Raw genomic sequence first — 21,342 nt, forward strand, 5'->3', positions numbered from 1 at the left:
TACCACTCAAGTAAAATAAATAGTGTGGATCTATTCTATTGTTATAGCATGTGTTACCAACAATATCGTGCCTTTAAAAACTGCCGCAAAATTGACAATGACGAAAATGAAAATAAACACACGTGATTGTAACAACGATTTGATTCGGTAGCTAAGCCATGATTTAATAAAACCCTTTCGGATCTATTCTGTCCCCCCCCAGCTTAGTAAGCTTAAATCTTTTATGACCCACGTGTTATTTTCTTACGCACGTGCTATTTTCTTACATAGTAACGTGCTATATAACAAGATATAATTTGTAACTGGGGTCATAAAAAACACTGGGGGCCGAAACAGAATAGATCCACCCGTTCAATAGTTACTCAATTTCTCCAACCGATTACTTGGCTTCCACGAGAGCATGAATTAACAAAGTGGGGATCGATATATCATTTGCAAAGCTTTTTGCTCAACATTTCCACACAAGGCTTTTTATTTACGCACTGTCAATTTTAATCATCGATACATTTTACTCAGAATCATGAGCGGTATCCGCCGAAAACCGACCGAGAGTCAACTTAAGCATTTAAGTACATAGTTTGCCGGTCATATCGCTTTTTAATGGCCGTCTCAGCTTCTCAGCCGGCTATTATAGCGCTCCTAATTTTTATTACAATTCAAAGAATTTGAATTGTATTGGGGCGCTGTCTTTTTTTTTTTAAGATCTGTTCACACATTTTCATGATTTTTGAAGTCAAATTGGAGTAGTGATTTTGGTCACGCCGAAACAGGAAATGGAGCGAAAAAGCGAGTGGTTTTGCGGCGTCAATTTTTATCGCTCTAATTTTAAAGTAGAGTGAGAAAACGGTGTTTGATCAAAAATTCGGTTTCTCGGGAGTGGTTTTTCGGGAGTGGCAATTTCACTCTGATTTTTACTGTTTTTTCGATTTTTTGGATCGGATTTTTTTTCTAAATGGTTTTCCCAATCCATTCACAGCTCATTCTAGGCCTAGTTTTTTGTTTGAATTGAATTTTCATTTCTCGCTAGTGGTTTTTTTTGTTCACATGCGGCATTTTGACATTGATTTTCTGTTTTTTTTTCTTATTTTTCGATATGATTTTTTCAAAATGGTTTTCTCAAGTCACTCATAGTCCATTCTTGGTCTAGTTTTTCTGTTTAACTAATGAAAATTCTTTGAATTGTACGTCAGGACTTGTCCTGCTATGTTTTTTACTTCGTCGAATATTTTTTTATCCGTCGAAATTTTTCGCTTTACCTTAGTTCAATTTGTTCAACATTTTGCGTGAAATCTTTTCGACTTCTCTAGGCTAGTTTCACTCTTCTCTCATTCTGCTAAAAGACAGCAGCTGCTCAGTAAAAGCAAAAAATGAACAGAGTCAGTATCAAAAAACGAAATCAGAAATAGAAGCGGGATAAACCCATAAAGCCCGATTTTATTTGCCCGTTACTCGAAGTTTGTTCTTAGTTACCATCTCTAATGCTTATTGATATTTATACTAGGCCCTGTGTGATCTCACTATGAAATAGGAGTATGTTCAGCTCCAAAATGACATGTCACGCCACTATTTAGTGCCTCATAGTTACGTGATGATTTTCCTATAAATATCCATAAATAGTGCTATAGTTTAGTTCTTATTCAGATAGATCTCAAGGCCATATATAGCCAGTATTTCCAGCTAGGCCTGTAACCCCTAATTTGTTTATGTTGACTAAAAACAACAGCAGATTGACAGTTTACTGATAAACATGTTAAGTACCTGAAAGCCTCAATATTTACCTTTTTGAGTTCCCTGACGATGAATTCGGATATTTGGTAAATAACTTCATGAGAAACTATGTACTTGGTGAATTAATTATTCTGATAAAGTAGGTGCTAATACGGAACTTTTATATGTACTTAACAAACGTCAAGAGACGTACAAAAGCCGGAAAATGCCCAACTTGTAGATCAGTAAATATTTGCGAAGGACCAATACAACTCAAGGTACAACTAAGCGGAACCCACGATAACCAGAACACCGGAGTTCCAGCCTGACAATCAGTCGATCACAATCTCTTGAAAACTTGATAAAACTTGGAAACTTCTTTCTGATTATTGTTGATTAATTCTCGTTAAAATAATTAAAGATTGAACTGGAAAATTTTTATAAAATGCTAAGTTAAAATAGCTGTCCTTAGAGCTTAATAACGACTGATCAAAGCTTTAAAATACAAGGCAATTAGTGGATATATCACGCATCTGAACCGCTCAATAACAGTCTATTACTAGCTAGTTTTATTCAAAATATATGCGCTAAAAAACCGCACTGTCAAACATCAAAATAAGTTCTTGTAAAATGATAATTATTCACATTATTCGCTTCATTTATTAACATTAATAACACCTCGAGAAAAACATTAAAATGAGTGCGTAACATGGTGACAGGAGTTACTAACTGTTTCCCAGTTTAACGGATCGAAATTCCGATTAATTCTTTGACAAATTGACATTTTCTTCCTTCTTTTGATATTTTCTTTATTTTCTTCTTTTCATTACCTCAAGAATCTTCAGCCAGCATCCAGCTCACTATTTCCCGAGCAAGTCGATAATGCAGAAACCAGTAACAAAGGAAAGAATGGGTGGAAACTGTGTTTGTGTCTTTGTGGACTAAATGCAACAATAATTCAAAAGTGCTTGAGTTTATAACAACTGGAGTAAACTCAACCACAGCCACCACAACGGACAAAAACAACACAGGGTATTTACAAACGAGGATATTGTGAGTAAATAATTTTGTAAAATTACTTTCTGGTGCTTTATTTATGTCAATTTATAAAGAACACATTCTCCCCGCTATTAATAATTGTCGTGCTTCCCCTCAATTTTGTTGAACATTTTGAAGGAAATAACGTAAAATACACGCAAAACAGTAAAAAACGCAAGCTCAGATAGTAACCGCTTTTTTCTCTTCAATTTATCAGTCTATTGTAATTTATGTGCTAGATATTGAAGATAAACGTGTTATAATTTATTGGACAGCAAAAAGCCTAAATCAAAAAGTGCGCAAGTTTGGCCTAATTCGTTACAAACTTCAATCAGATACCGAAATTAACCTTGAAAACATCATTACTGATTACCAGATAACCTCAGAATAAGCTAAATTACTGACACCACAGTCTGAACATTAATTAAAAGAGGGCAAACCAAATTTATTTAATCAGCTCCGGAGGTTAATGAATCAAACAGTGACTTCGGTCATTATGCTGTTGCCTATCTGAGTGCAGCTTCCACAAGGCCTGTGCGGTCGTGGTCCCCACGAATTGTTCTAGACTAAGGGGCACTCGTTGATGGTGAGACTTCGGCGGCCCTTACGACTTCAACGTTAACAGTCTGACGATTCGACCGGAGCTTTAGGCATAGGTTCATAAGCAGCCCATCTTTATCTCTTTACGAGCAAATGGTTTCAGTAGTTTCTTTTTCTGATTTTTTCTGCTACTCATTAACTAATTAGGATAGTCATTTTTACTTCTTTTATCTCTGTTAACCAATTAATCTCCCCATTAAATTAAGTTAAGTGTGCTATTTAATGTTTTAGAACAAAAAAGAGACTGATTGAACGGTAAGTTTATAATCTAAACGGGCAAAAAGCAAAATGGCACATGCGCAAATCAGCATGACACCATTCTCTGGATCAGAAACGGACAATTTTAATGAATTTGAACTGTTAATGACGGGAGCAATCGGAGTTGCAGCAATTATAGGGGCACAACAATTGAATTTTCTGCAATTACACTTAAAAGGAGATGCTTTAAGATACTTCATAACCTTACCAGAAGCTGGCAGATTGATTTTTGCAGACAGTATAACAGCTATGAGAAATATTTTCACTCAAAATGGCTTGAGAGAGATCAGAATAATAATGTTAGAGAACCCAAAGTTCAATCCGAAGACTGATACAGTGAAAAATTCTTAGTAAAGTTAAGAAATGAAGCATATCCACCACCCGAATTAGCAGAAGCGCCAGCAGGACCAGGTGACGATGAAGCTCTTTGATTTGAAAAAGAGACAGCAGCAAGAGATTCTGTCCTTCAGAATTCAGAAAATCGAAAAAAATGGACCATCAAAGCCCTTCTTTATTAAGTCTATGCCAAATTGGCTGAAGCCTAAGCTGTTAGAACGGCCAGCTGCAGACACAATAGATCAGTTATACACCTTAGCTAGCCAATAGATTGCAATAAGGTAGATGTGTAACAGAGAAGAGTACTTTGATGATGGATTTAACGAAATAACTGAATCAAACACAGATAAAATGTTAAAAGCGATAACTGTTAATTCAAATAATCAAAAAGAACTTGAGCAAAAACTTAAGCAGAAAGTAGCACCTCAAATTGAGGCATCAGAACAAGGCCCAGTAAACATTTTCACGCCACATTACCCTCAACCACAACAAATCTACAGACAAAATTATAGACCAAATTATCGACCGCAATACCAAAATTATCAGCCAAATTACCGCCAATATCAGCCTAATTATCGTCAATTTCACCCACAAAAAATCAGCCAAACTATCGGCCTCATCAAGACTACGCCCCCGTCCTAATAATTAACGAGAGTTTAGACCACAATTGAATGTTCCTAGACCATTTTATCACAATGAACAGTCACAAACTCGGAATTTTTGGAGTGAACCTTCAGATAGCACCCCATTTGTTCACCCATCTTATGTTAATAGACCTATTTACAGATTCCCAACAAAAATACCTCTGCAAACCTTCTTCGACAGGGAACAGATTATGATAGCCAAACTGCAGAAAAAACCGTTATGGTATTCAAAAAGCAAAAAAGAGTTTAGTTATGCAGGTGCACTTCAGTACAAAAATGCCAGAGGTATGAACTACCTATTTAATCAACAAAAAAACTAATAAATACACCAAAATTTAGAACCCAAAATAAAAACAATAAAAACTCAGTTAATTATTATAACGAAAGCACGTCCAGTCCTAGTTTAGATGAAGTATTAGAACCAGTATATAACAAAAATAATAAAAAGCGTAGAAAACGCAAAAGAAACTGTAATAAAAATAAAGTGAATAAATCTTTGCAATTCCCTACACAAGTACCGCAACACGCACCAAAGCCAGTAAGACATGTTCAGCAATTACTCAGCTATGTCCTACATTTGGGCAGAACATTATCCTAAAGTTAAATTTAACGAAGAATTAGATAGACGCGCACTAATTGATACAGGAGCATTTACAAACGTGATAAGCCCTGAGTTTTACAAGGAACATATTAAAACCAATATTAATTCAATAACAGAAATAGAAAATTCTGATCTAGATAAATTTAAAATGGCAAACGGAAACATAGTTAAAATTGATAAAGCAATTAAAGTTACATTTAAATTGGGCACGCAAACGTTTACTGAAGACTTCCTTGTTTTAATTGTCAAAACTCTTGCAATATTAGGCAACCCATTCTTTTTTAAACATAAATTTAGCATGTGCCCAGGACAAAGCTACCTTAAATTCCCTGACGAAACTGTACAAATAAACGAAATAAAGCCAGAAAAGCAACCCAGAAGGGTAGTAAAGCGGAAAAAATTGTTTTTATCTTGTTTATAACCAGATAAAGCAAGTATTACATTCAAATCAACAAGCAATCCCAGAATGCAAACTCCAGAACGAGCTAGAATCATTCACTGATCTTTGTGGAGTAACAATTCCGAGTGAAATTTTTGAAAAAGATAGTGAAGTAATATTAACGTCCTCTTTAAGTAAAGTTGCTGAAAATAATATTCTTTATATCTATGCCCTGAACATTACTGAACACCCAGTCACTATAAGTGAAGGCGAGGAAATAGCCAAATTCTCCTTCTTAACGTCTGACCAAGCTGAAAAGTTAATAGAAGTAGACTTCCAATCAATAAATGTTGCAAAACTGAGCGACAATTATTTAACGGAAATAAACCAATTAATTCAAGTGACAGATACGCCTAAACGGAAAGTACAACCAGCAAAACTGGCCCCTGAATATAAAAAATTGTGATTACCAACGCCGGAAACGTGCCCTGACCCGACAAATTTGTCGCCCTTGCAGAGAGAAATCTTTGAACAATTGCTACAACTGCAAGAATAGGAAAAATGAGACCCAAAAGGCAACCATCTGGACCCAAAAGGCAATCACCATTTTGAGCAAGTTCCCGTAGGAAAAAAACGGCCCTCAACGATGAACAAAAAGCTGTAGTAGGCGAATTATTTGTTGAATTTAGTGATATCTTCGAAAAATATAGATTTGACGTCTGATACAATACAGATTTAAAATTAAAGTTAACTCTAGTAAGAAGCATACCAATTTTTGAACAAGACCCTCAAACGCCTATCCATTTGAGATTTGAGCTGCAATGAGAGCTAGCATTAATGCATTACTACGGATTAATAACAACTTTGTCTTAGTCAAGATATAGTAGTCCCCTTTTTGCGCAACGAAAAAACTCAGGAAAACTTAGACTGTTAATTGACTTGAGAAAAGTAAATCAATTGTTGAAAAATGATTATGCGAATACGAACTTCCCCATTTCAAACGTGAGCGACCCATTGAATTACTTTGCCGAAAAAAGTTGTTTACGAAACTTGATTGTTTTCAAGCATATCACTGTATGCAGATGGCAGACGATATATCAGTGCAACTGCTAGCATTTAACTTTGCTTCGAGAAATTATGCAAATAAATGTCTTGCCCAAGGATTAAACAGGTCAGTAACTTGATTTAGTTTTTTCAATAGACATTACTTGGATCCATGCTTAGCCTCAGGAAATTTTACCCAGTTTATGGATGATATCGGAAACGCGGTAACAAATTTTGAACAATTGGTACCCTCTTTACGGGAATTATTTATCTGTATACGTCAATCGGGACTGAAACTGTCACCCGAAAAGTGTGAAATAGGAACTGGTACTATAAAATGTCGGGGAAATAATATTAGTGCAGAAGCAATATCACCAGAAAAGTCGAAAATCACTAAATTCCTTGATAAATTTATAATGCCGAAAACAACAAAGCAAGTAAAGTGATTAATCGGCTTCACACAATTCTTCCTTAATTACACCCTTAATTTAGGTGAGAAACTAATGTCGTTTTTCAAGCTCCTGAAGAAGGATGCAGTAATAGAAACCACAGAAGAACACGTAAAGCATTAGACATAATAAAGAAGGATTTAATGGAAGCCACACATGTAACATTGCGATTAACAAAACCCGGTTTACAGTATGTAATTCTTTGTGACGCTAGTTACCATGGTGCAGGTTTTGTACTATTGGTGGAAGACTATGTAAACAAAATTGGAAAGAAAGAAAAGAAAACATACGCTCCTGTATAGTTTGGATCGCATTTGTTTAACGCAACGCAATTAAAGTTCTCATTTTACTACAAAGAGTTCCTAGCTTTGTATTATGCGCTGGACTACGTTTCACACTACATTTGAGGATCAAGCAAACAAGTAATTATACTCACTGACAACAAAGCCTCACACAATTCTTTCCATCAAAAATCACACTGCCATCTCTTTGGAACTGTTTAGACAGAATGCTTGCCTTTAACATATTAATTGCTCACATTCCTGGACGCGCTAGTTATGCAGCAGATTTCCGTTTTATAATGGAGAATGATAAAACCGCAACAATTTCCTTGAAGTTAACTGATAGAATTCCAGTTAAAGAAATAGAAAATGATACAAGCACAAAACCCTGATGTTGAACTAGATGTACTACTAGACACTAGAATTACTGATGATGAACTAAATGGAGATGCACTAAATGCTCCTAAAAAATTGGGCTTTATGATGAATACAAAAAACGTCAGAGTACTTTACCAATAACAGAAATACAAGGGCTATTTAAACTTAAAAGAAAACAAGAAATAAATTCAATTCATTACCCAAATCCATTAGATGAGTTTCCGGACCTCACAGATAACCTAAACAGTCTCAATTTAGCAGAGCAGCAACAAAAAGATGCAGATATTAGAAGGGTAATAGGCTGTTTTCAGCAAAACAACCAACAACCAGACCTAAAGTAGGCTTCATTGAATTTTAAAAAGTACCACAAACATTTAAACATACTAATTCTTGAAGGGAATGTTTTATACCGGAGTTTTTACGATGATACAGGAAAAGTACTTCATAAACAATTGTGTATACCTAAGCATTTCTGGAAAGAGACTATATATAGGCTCCATAATTCACAAACGGCAGGACACTTTGGCATCAAAGCAACAATTCAAGAGTTTAGAAACGATTCTATTATCAAGGCTTCACTGAACATTTCATTAGTTTCATTAAGAATTGCTTCATTTGCCTTCAATTAAACAGAATTCCAAAAAGCCACATTACACCAAAGTTGCAACCAGTTAGCTCACCACAATCATATCAAGGAGATATGCTCTAATTTGATTTAGTAGGCCCTCTTATGTCCACACAGTTTAAGTTTGTTTTGAATGGAATAGATGTTTTCACAAAATACCTATTCGCAGTCCCTTAAACCAACAAATATGCTGACACAGTAGCTCGAGAACTAGAGAAGGTGTTCTGCCAACACAGCTACATCCCTTAAACAATACTTTGTGACTCAGGAACAAACTTTACTTCAGAGTTAATGTCTGAATTAGCAAGTTCTTTAGAAGTAAAGTTGAAGCACGCCTCACTAAAGCACCCTCAAACTATCGGAGCAGTAGAAAGATCACATGGACCATTAAAACAAATCTTGAAGATCAATACTGGCGAACAATCGAAAGACTGTAAATATGTTCCTCTAGCAACATTCATTCATAATACTTCATATCATTCACCAATAAATTGTTGTCCGTCAAGTTTGTTCCATGGCAGAGAACCAATAAAACCCCTTGATATAAGGTTCTCCCGAAAAGTAATGACTGAAATAGCAGTAAATTCAAGCTTTGAAAATGAACTGCAAAATGCCGTGATGCAAATGTTTGGTGAAACCAAGGAAAAACTGACAACAACGTACCTGAAGTATAAAAAGTATTATGAACACAAAGCTTCAGCAAAACCCATTTCAGAAAAACCATTCTGTCTGCTTTTGAATTCTAGGTTGCTAGAACAATCAATAGTAATTGCTTCCCACGTTGAGAAATTACTACCGCTGTATAAAGTGGAAAAATTCCTTACTGATTCAAATTACATTATTCGAAAAGTAAACACACATTACACGCAATGTGTCCACCGTATCAGATTGAAGCCAATCAAACCTAGCGAAACCCTTGAAGATCTTGAGGTTATCAATCATGCAAATTTTCAACCTGATCCATCCAGACGACAGCGCATGGAAGCATATCTCTTTGATAAACAGATTCCGGAATTAATTAATCAGCAAAAAGAAACCTAGAAAACGAAAACCGTGATACCGGACCCAGTCAGAGTGACCATAAACGTTCCCCTAGAAGGACCATTAGCAAAACCAGTAGCAGCAGCACCACCCCACCAAGAGTAGCAGTTAGATCACGGACGGCCCAGTACATCTTCCGGTGTTTGACTCTTCAAGTTCAGATGAAGCAATTCCAAACTTATTTGAAGAAAATAGCAGTTCGAATGAGAACCTAGCCGACCCGAACCTAGACGCCGAAGGAATAGCCGGAATACCGGTTAATCCGTTGATTGCGGATGAAATTAGGCAACAACAACCAGAAGTTCGTGTCCCTATGGTATCATCTTCATCAGATGACGAAATGTTTCCACCTCTTCAACAGCCTCAACCAGCAATAGTACCATTCGAAATTGGGTCACCTCCAGAAACACATGAATAACAATTTGCGCTTACTGAGAGGAAACTAAGAGCTCGGCTTTTTCACCCAAAACGAAAACCGGAGAAAAGTTAATTTAAATCACCAGAGAGTTACCAGCAGCAAAAAAAGATACGTGGCTTTAAATTAGAAAAAGAAATCATATTGCATCAAGAAGACAGAAGAAACCCTCACCGACCTGACCAAGTTAGAAGATCAGGAAGTCTTAGACCGCGAAATGCACGAGCCTGATTGGAACAAGAAGAAAAACGAGAAGCAATAAAAGTATCAGCACTAGCCGCAAAACAATCAAATATACCAAGTAGAGAGACAAAATTAGACCAAGTGAGAGCAAGCATAGCAAAATATTCAGGAAAAAGCCCAGCAGTTCAGTAAATCAACCAGTCACTAGGTCAAAAACAAAAAAACTCTTCACCAGGCTCATCTAACCAAAATTTAAATCATTTCAGTCAAGAAATAAATGCAACATATCTCAGTTCACCAACAGATATCTTACAATCTCCGCACTTTTTTGCAAACTGTATATCAGCAGACCTTGAAATGGCAAAAGGACTAGCTAGACGAGTCAAAAGCTGGTACCCAGCAGCACCAAGTAGCATCAAACGTAGATATCCACCAATTATTGGCAAAGATTTAATATATTTTGACCCCTATTTTGAGCATTATGTCTTCAGTCTAGTTACCAAAATTAGTTTCTATCACAAACCCACATACGAATCAGTGTTAGCATGCCTTTATGAGCTGAGAGAAATAGTCACAGATGTAGGAATTCAGCACTTAAGTCTTCCAAAACTCAGGGGCCAGTGGCTATGAAAAAGCCAGTGGCTATGAAAATTTGGACTTTAATATCGTTCTTAAGCTTATATGTCAAGTGTTCGACCCTCTACCCATAACAATCTACATCCCTTAGCCCGTACAGACCCAGTACAGTCTAGCAGTACCCACTATCTGCCCGAAAAGCCCAACAAACCCGAGCAACATGGTCCTAAAGCCCCAAAATTGCCTATAAATCGAGAAAATTCGACCTCAAAATCCTGTCATTTTGATATATCTCGAGAACCATTTGTCCGAACCTCGATTAACCTAGTATTCTGAAAAGCGCTTGTCCAGTAGAAGCGATCCCAGCTATAATTGTCCCATTCCAACACGTTCTAGGCGTTCTAGGTACGAGAAACTTAGCCTAAATTTGACCTTTCCAAAAATCCTAGGTTCACTTCAGAAAAACAGTCATAAATTTGTCAAAAATGCCCCGATCACTCCAAATGTTTGCGCTGCAGGGTTTTTAGGCAGACAAATCGCAAATCGACCTGCAAGACTTCGAAGCAATTTGGAGCATTTTATAAATTGAATGACGGCGAGCACCCTGACATTTGACACTTTTCGAATCCGCTCGAATTTACTGATAACTCCTACAAAAATTCCCCAATTGACCCATTTTATAGCCCTAGACCATTATACTGCTCATGCTCGACATCCCAGTAACCAAGAATTTCGTCAAAAATTAATAAAAGTTCAGTTATGACAAAAATACCGAGTCCTACCAAAGTGCGTTAAAGTTGATAAAAATGTAGTGTAAATTATATCCCAAAAATATGCCAAAACCTGCTCCAAATGCCGCCAACATCTACTCCCAGCTGCCACACACATGATACAATCTCAAAAACCATTAAAGCCCGTTAATTTCTAGTATATGTTGAAAATTGACAAAAAAAATGAAACTCGCGCATCTGCTTCAATTCACTGCTTCAAAAATTTTGTCATTTTATGCCCCACCTGACCCGATTGATGCCACCTATACCGCCTACTAACCTTGTAGAACCCCAACTAGCTTAGTATTACCATAAAAACCAGTCCTAGCTCACCCTAGTACCAGCCATGAAGACTTAAGACCAAATAAGCTCTAAAATTGTCCCAATTTTGTCAGTAAAAATTCAGTTATTTCCCTCTAAAATCAAAAATATTAACTTCTGATAAAAATTAACTATACCACCAGTCTCCCCACTCCTATGTTATTGGTAATATGCACTACCAGCCCCCTAGTTTCAATTATAGCTGAGAGAAGACGCATCTTAATACACGAACACTTAAAAAAATGCATCTTAATACACGAATATGTCAGATATTATTGTTGATTCAGTTAGCCCTACTCATGAGCAGCCCAACCATAGCCCTTATAATTAGTTTAACATTGAATTTTGAGTTAGTTTAACATAGCCCCATAGCCAATAACCTATCTTCTACCTGAGTCTTTTCAAAAAACCCAGGTTCACTGCAGCAAAAACGTTATAGCTCGTGCAAAAATAGTTAAAAAGTCCAAATTTTTTCGCTGCAGGGTATTTTTGAGCCGATAAAGCGATTGACAAATTTTGAGCTCGATCCAAGCATTTTAAAAATCGAGTGACGGCGAGGACCTGATATTATTAGGTCAAAACATCTGCACGCTCAAGTTCTTCACGCTCATATTGAATATATTGAAAATTGTTAAGTTAAATGTTGAAATAAGCAAAAAACTGAAGTCTACCAACCTTTTCTCAAATTTGTCAAAAACGCGCAAGATTTAGACCAGAAAAATTGTACCAAATATCCGATATATGAACCCATATCCAATATTCAGTCTCTCTAGTAGTTGTCCCATATACTCATACAATTGCACAGAAATGCATAAATGTTGGAAAAAGTGAAAAATCGAAATCTGCACATATTTGATCAACTTCAGCCCAAATTCTAGAGTGAAAACCTCACCATAATGACCATAAATCATGCACCACACTGCACCAATAGCTGCCACTAATAGTAGTCACTAGTATGAGCCTCAATTACAGTTAAAAATCAATCATCCTCAACCTATGTCAACTTATGCATCAAACATGACGTACCATAAGCAAAAGACCAAATTTCTCAGAAAAAATCGAACAAATTACATGTTAATCACCTTCAATGCTACCAAAATGCTACTCCTGATAACTATACATAGCAGTACCAGTTGATAGCACTCGATTTAGGCCACTAGAGCATCACCAGACTGACACATCTCTTGAAAATGTTCGATTAGTGGAAAAATCATGCCTAAAAATTAGCATTCTGGTCACCAAAATCAATGTTCTGACCCGATAAACCGTTACAAACCGTATAATTCAGTAATATACATTAATACCAGGCACAGACAGTACCACTATAACCGTCCAGTACCGATATTGTATGAACAGTGACGACTTATTAGACTCCAAATTTGATTATTCAAAATTAGCCAGGTTTAGATCACGAAAATAGTCATAAATTTGTTTAAAATGCTCAATTCATGCCAAGTTTTTTTTGCGCTGCAGGGTTTTTTGAGCCGAAGGGATCTGCCAAATTTGATCCCGATTTGAGCAATTAAAAAAATCGAGTGATGGCGAGCACCCCAAAATTTCGCATTTTTCAATTTCTCAGAAACGAATAAAAAAGTTAATCCAAAACCTGAATTTATAACATAGTCGTTCCCCACAGATGTCTACCTAGTGAGCTAAGCCAAAAAATTTGCTCAAAATTGATTAAAAATTGAAAAATTAGCATATATGTACCACCTGTCCTGATGTGGAAAAATGACCAAAATTGCGACAAAATTACATGTAAAAATTATTACCAATTACTCTTCCAAACCTGTTCATATCACACACAATTGTTACTAGCAACCAGGGCAAACGTCTAGAACCCTTAGAACCAGTTTATAACCAGTATTTCACAAGTAAAGAAAAGTTAATGCTCAAAAATGAAAAAGTCACTATATTACTTTTCTTGTTCTCTCACAAGCATGTCATTATATATCTCCAGATTTTCATAAAAACACTACCACATGCTCACATGCATCACAGCTAATAGATTCACCAGTGAAAACCAAGCATAATTGTCACAATTAAAAGATATCAGTAAAAAACTAAACTTGAAACGAATTACCACTACATGACGATAAAAACAATTGATCCGAAATTAGCTAAATTCCATCGGCGCACTGGAGTCAGACATGACTTCCAAAAAGGAATATTTAATATTTGAAAGACTTTATTCAGAAAGACTGAAATACTCTTTCCTGATTGGATAAAAATGATATATTATTTTATCCTCCTTTCCCTTTATGTGTTTACCCATCTACCCTCACTCGGCAGAAGAGAAAGTAATTTAGTCAGTACCAGTTACCATCCTGATTTAATAATAGAGTATATTTCTCTCTCTCTACTCCGCTCTTGTTTTGTATTGAGATAAACGTTAGACCGTAGCATTGGGGCCCGTGCACCGTCTACTGAAGCTCAGATAGAAGAGTAACAGACTAGAGGAATAGAACTTTAGTTAGTCAGGTAAGCCTTAAGATTAACTATTATTCTTGAGACAACCATAAGACAGTTCAGGAAGTATCCTAATAAAGGTAAGCTCTAGAACACGTCTTATCTGGTGCGACCAGTGCTGAACTAAATTGGGTAAACAATTCTAATTTCTGAGGGATATAACAAAAACTATTGTTAGAAAAACAGAACGGATTAAAATTCAAAGAATAACAAATGGCTTCCAAATTTGATACACAATCAAACCATAATAACGAATTAACACCTTTTATTATCGCAAATGATTGTCCACAAGAAAATACAGAATTAATTCACAAAATAATCCTAAATTTGAAGAGAAACCTCTTCAAAGAGACAGACCATATACAACAAATAAAAATCAACCGCAACCATTTGACACACTATCTACCAGTAATACTACTGAATAGTGATAGATACAACAGAAACTATACATTTGTATTAACAAATGAAAATAACAACAGAAGAACATATTTTAATTTCCAAAATGACACAACATTATCGGAAATGCTAAAAATATTTTTAAAAAGACATGAAGAATCACAGGATAGAACAAAACTAACAGCAATAACATCCACAACATACAACATAATAAGAAACACAAGTGGATACCTCAATGAAAGTCGTCAACAGGTACAGTCTGTGAATGACAGATTAAGATTTGACATCAAAAACTATAATAATTGGCTAACAAAAATAATAGAACTAAAACCAGAAATAAAAACAGCATCAAAAGATATCATAAAAATAGTATCGGAATTTACTTTCCTCTTTTGGTTAGACAATTTTGAACATATAAACGAAAAACGAATACAGTTCGGAGAGACATATCCTGACGAAATAGGATATCTCTGTGATGAACTCAAAAATATTTGGGATAAAGAATATTATTCAGAAAATTTTGAAAGTACTTTACAGATCAGTTCAGACAGTATTAATTTCATTGAAGGAATAGAAAATTACGTGAAAATATTGGATCAAGCACAATCAGGATCATCATCATTTAATATAACAAAAAGTTTAACATCAACGTCAACACCAAAAGATACACAACTGGACAATAATCCACAAGTAAAACAAAAATCAACAATAAAACCAGATAAACTATTAACATCAAATTTATTCGGAAACAACAATAAAACAATAGAAGATGTAGACAATTCTGATTCAGATGAAAGAGAAATTAGAACTGACAATCTATTCCCACCATCGGTCAACCAAAACAGACGAAAATACCAAAACAAGGACGAAATTAACAGCAACAGAATGTACATCAACTCGGTAAATAGCAATTATAGAAACCAAGAACAAAATTGGGAACAACAACAATATAATTATGAAGACTTAAAAAACGAGATTACACAAACAGTAACAAAACATACTAATAAATTAATAAATAATCTAGAAGAAAAATATCATCGAATGAGCCGAAATATGGAAAAAAGACAAGAAGAAGCACTAGAAATGGTAATCAATAAATTGGATAGAACACTTGACAATCTACAGGGACAAAATAACTATAGAACGGAATACGAACATACATTACATAACAGAAATCAACAAAATCCTTTCCATAACAGAAACTATGAACATACAACAAATGAAAACATACAAAATACTGATAGACATAGTAACCAACAACAAGAAAACCAAAATAGAAGAACAAATTCAATCACAACAGAAGAAAGGGAAACAACAGTAGTAGAACCACCTTTACCATTTTATAAACAATTAACATCAATGAGCATAAACGAAGACCCTCAAATTGAACAAAACATTAGCAGTGGTTCAGTACCAACAACAATAAGACCATTCGATGGAACAGACCCAGCATATACTGTTGAAGAATATTTAAATAGCATTGTCGCTGCTATGATATTCAGCAGTGGCATTGAACCGGTAAATAAACCAGGACATCACCAATGGAAAGTAAAAAGAGCAGCGTTAATACTACATACTTTACAGGGACCTGCACAAAAATGGTATTCGACACTTCCAAGTGAAACAAAATTAGATTGGGAAACATTCTGCAAAGAATTTTCAGATATGTTTGATTCGGAAAAATCAAAACAACAAGCAAAAATCATATTACAACAATTACAAAAACATACAAACGAATCATTACGATCATTAGCATTAAGAATAGAAACTCTTGTCAAAACTGCTTATTCTCTATACACAGAAGATTACAGAAATAGTGTTATGAACCAAACGTTCATAAGATGTTTAGACAACGAATTAAAAAACGCAGCATTAAAGAAACATGCAAACCACAAACAAACTCCACGAGAACCAGAAATGCCATTCAAAACATTAGTAGAGAAAATAGACCAAATGGACCTAACAAGAACAATAACTAATAATCACAAAAGATTATATGAAGTAAACCAAATTACAACAAATATCAATGAAGATCTGAAACAAATGAATATAGCCTGTAATAATATAAATGAACTTAATCAAAACGACTTAGAACAATTCGAAGGAACAATATGCAATGTTCTAAACGGAATTAACAATACATATGACAAAAAGAATTTTAAAGGAAGACCAAAGTTTGCTCTGTTTTGTAGCTATTGCAGCTCACATGGACACACAAAGGGAAGATGTTTCAAAAGACCACGTCGAGATAGTGTTACAAGACCGAAAGAAAGATCATTTTACAGTCACATGAGAAACAATCAAAACTTACCAAATAGAAGAATTGACTCAAATAATGTCAATGGCAGAAAACTACCACCGACGTCACCAATATATAACAACTCCAGAAGTCGGACACTATACAGATCACATTCAAGAAATAACTACCATAATAGAAATTCCAGAGATAGTAGAAACAATCAAGGATATAATAGATCAAATAATTATAATAACAGAAGTACTAGTTATAACAGGAATAACTACAATAGAAACAGAAGCAACAGTTATCATAGAAGCAACAGCTATAACAAATACAATAATAATAATAATAATAATAATAATAATAATAACAGATCGAATTCAAGATACAATGACAGAAATAATCCAAGACAACAATCACCTTATAATAGTAACAAAAATAATAATAATAATAATCGACAAAGATACAACAGTAGAGATTCAAATAGAAACGATAACTATCGACAACGTTCTAATAGTAACAATAGAAATCATTCAAATAACAATAGCAGAGATAATAGAGGATACTCATCCCAACGAGAACAAAATAACAGACATTACTCAAAAGAACGGAGAAATGATGGAAACAACAATAGCAAAAATAGAATAAATAGCGTAGAACAAGAAAAATCAAATAACGATCCACCAGGAATCGACGAATATGAGTACACATCAGAGTCCTCAGACGAAGATCAAGAAATACTAGATAAATTTTACAATGCCAATGAAGATACATGCAATACTGTAATAAATACATTAGAAAGCAACCCAACATGGATATTACCAATGTATCAATATCAGAAATTTGAACAGGACTTTGCAAAACAAAAACCTATGTTAGAAATAGATTTTCTATTAGATTCCGGAGCAACATTAAACCTACTAAATGAAGATACATGGAATGAAATCAAATACAATAATCCAGAAATGATTTTGGACAAAGCAAGCAAAACACTAACAGCTGCAAATAATACAAAAATAGATACATTCGGAACAGTAACACTGAATTTAACACCAGACAGAATTTCTAACAATAGAAGCAAACCACAAAACAATTTTCGCATTCACTTCTATGTAACACAATGCAATCATAATATACTGGGTACACCATTCTTCAAAGAATATATCGAGACTATAAATGTTAATACCAACAAACTTACATTAAATACAAATACAAATTTAGACAACGATATTATATTCTACATGAATAGTACTAAAGGTTATCCTTACTACTCTCGATTATACACAATCATTAATAGAGAAACAATCTATATAGAACCAAATCAACAGAAAAGCATAACATTTCCAATACCAATATTTAAACAAATGAGACACTCAAATGATAAAACAATACAGAAATCGAAATTCTATTTCGAACCAATAAACAAATATCATAACGTATCATTTACAGATATAAAAGATTTTTCCTCAGACGAAGAATACTTTATGGACATACTATTGATCAACAAAAATAGACACCGAATAACAATAAATATAGGACTCATTGGTTTCGTGAACAGAAATATTAGCTTCAAACAACAGGATAACGAACTATACCAAACAAACTCTATCGACTTATTCCAAGCACTATACCATCTGACATACGAAAATGAAAACGATATCGATGAAATATTAAACATACAAGAAAACGAAACTATTGAACAAGTCGCAACATTTGAAAGAAAACCAAACTTCAAATGCAAATTTAACATAAACAAATATTCAGAACAAGAAAAAGAATTCATAAAAATGTTTGATTTTCAACATTCACACTTAACACAAGAAGAATTTGAAAAAGTAGTAAAAATCATATTAGACTATAGACAAGTCTACGCAACAACAAAATTTGACGTAGGAAAAACGAAAGTAAAATTGAACTTACCAATAAAAAAAGATGCAATATTCAAAAAACAAAGAATAAGTAAAGTACCTATACATCTTCGAGAACGAATACAAAAACTATTAGATGTTCTCAAAAAATATGACATAATTGCACCTGTAAATAAAGAACAACTATCAACAGGAAATACATTCACAAACCCGGTAATAATACTACGAAAAGGAGAATCTTTAAAGATTGTACTAGACGCAAGATATTTGAACAGCATGATAGATGAATCAAAGTGCAACTGGCCATTTGAACCAGTTGATGTAGCTTTAACAAGAATATACGGAACAATATTCACAACAGCAGATCTTAATAGTGCATACAACCAAATACCATTAGATGAAGAATCAATGCGGTATACACATTTCACAATTGGAAACGAACAATATTGTTTCAAAAGATTATTTTACGGAATATCAATCGGACCAGCAGCATTCGCTTCAATTTTAACACATTTCCTTTACCCTTTAATTAGAAAAGGAACAGTCATCACCTATGTGGATGATATTTTTATTCAAACAAACTCTTACGAACAAATGTTCGAGACACTAATTGAATATCACAAAGTACTGCTTAAAGAGAACTTAAAAGCAGCACCTGATAAAACATACTTCATGTTAAAGAAAGTAAAATTCTTAGGTCACATTATCGAAGACAAAAAAGTAAAACCACTTACATCACGAATTGATGGATTCCAAAAACTGGAACCTCCAACAAGTATGAAAGCTTTACAACGATACCTCGGAACAATAAATTTCTTAGCCAAATACGTCTATGGAATGCAACCAATATTACAACCATTATACAATCTACTACACAAAGAAAATGATTTCAAATGGACTAAAGAACATCAAAAGATATTTGAACAAATGAAAAAAACAATAACAATTAACCTAGAATTAACAATACCAGATACAACAAAACCATTTTACATTATAACAGATGCGTCCAACACAGGCATTGGAGCAGCATTACTGCAACAACATCCAACTGAAAAGAAAATGCGATTAATATCAGCAAATTCTAGACTTTTCACACCGATTGAAATGAGACTATCTACACTAATTAGAGAATGTTCAGCGATTATTTTCGCACTTACGGAATACGAATTCTTATTAACAGGTTCAAATCACCCAATTATTTTATTTACAGATCACAAGCCAATCATTTACCTTTTTACACAAAAGAATAAACCAAACCATAGAGTTTACAGATTTCAATTGATACTAATAAAATTTCCTAACTTACATATTATATGGACTGAAGGAAAAAACCTAGCTTTACCAGATCTACTCAGTAGAACAATAGATGAAGAACATTTTACAAAAACACGTGATATTACAGTGGAAATACCTGAAAACATAAAATTCTTTTTTGCAAAAACACCATTTGCAAATAACCTAGAATGCAAATACAGCATTTGCAACAATACAAACAACGATAACAAAGACACAACACATTATCCAGTTCTAGCCAATATACACAACAACTACTTTGAAATTAACATTGATAAAAACGAATACCATCCAATATCATATGAAAAATATAATACCGAAACCAAAACAAATTTAGTACCGAAATATAAACCAAAAACAAAAAACTGGCAATCACCAATTGTTGAAAAAGATGACTTAATCATAGAGAAAAACCAAAAAGGACCATACATAACTCATCATGACGATGACTATCTTAGATTAATCAACAATGTAAAACAAGAACAAAATTTCGACCATGCAAAAATAACAGATATTTTCTATGATGAAAAAACAAAAGTAACAGAAGAGTTGATTAAAGAAACACAAATAATAGATCCAGTACTTCATAAAGTCAAAATGTGGAAAAAAATAACAATAAACCACATTCAGTAACAATGGACATACGCGGAAATAAAGGACTATTCGCGTATTACAGAAAGTTTAAATCAATTACAATTGACGAAAAAACTAACATAATGAAAATGATTATTCGAATAAAAAACAAACAATACAAAGAATCTGTTTACCACTAACGTTACTATTATGTGTTTTTTACGAAAACCATTGCGTAGATACAGTTGGTCACACGGGACTTGAAAAAACAAAAAGAAACATTATGGAAAAATATTACTTCCCAAACTTAACAACTTGGATCAAAATACTGATCGCAGACTGCATACAATGTCAAACAAACAAAGTTTTCGCTAACACAAAAACAAAAAGTAAGCAAGAACAATTAGCACCTACAAAAACATACTTTAATGAAATGATTATGATAGACACAAAAGGTCCAATACATCCTACATCTGAAGGAAATAATTTTATCTTTGTGATAGTAGACGCATTCTCACATTACGTAACAATAATGTGTGCGCCTCAGAACAATGCACACTATGCAGGTACAGCATTATTTGAACATTGGTTTATGAAATTCGGACTACCCGAAGAAATTCGTTCCGATAATGGATCGGAATATATAAATACAGAATTAACACACCTTTGCAATTACTTTGAAATCAAATTTAAACCTAGCACAACATATGCACCCTGGACAAACGGATTAGTGGAAGGAACTAATAGAATAATTGGACAATTTATCAGAACATTACTCAACGAAAAGTACCAAAACTGGTCTAGAAAAGCAAAATTCTTTCCGTATGCATATAATACGCAATACCAGACAAGATTAGG

General features: G+C 34.3%; 1 protein-coding gene across 1 annotated transcript in view; it reads left to right on the top strand.

Moving 5' to 3' along the window:
* Window positions 1–21,342, top strand: part of LOC142343099 (androglobin-like) — a 307,512-nt gene that overhangs the window by 262,897 nt on the left and 23,273 nt on the right.

This window comes from Convolutriloba macropyga, chromosome 7, assembly GCF_964194025.1.
Source record: "Convolutriloba macropyga chromosome 7, txConMacr16.3, whole genome shotgun sequence".
In the NCBI taxonomy this organism is placed as follows: domain Eukaryota; kingdom Metazoa; phylum Xenacoelomorpha; order Acoela; family Convolutidae; genus Convolutriloba; species Convolutriloba macropyga.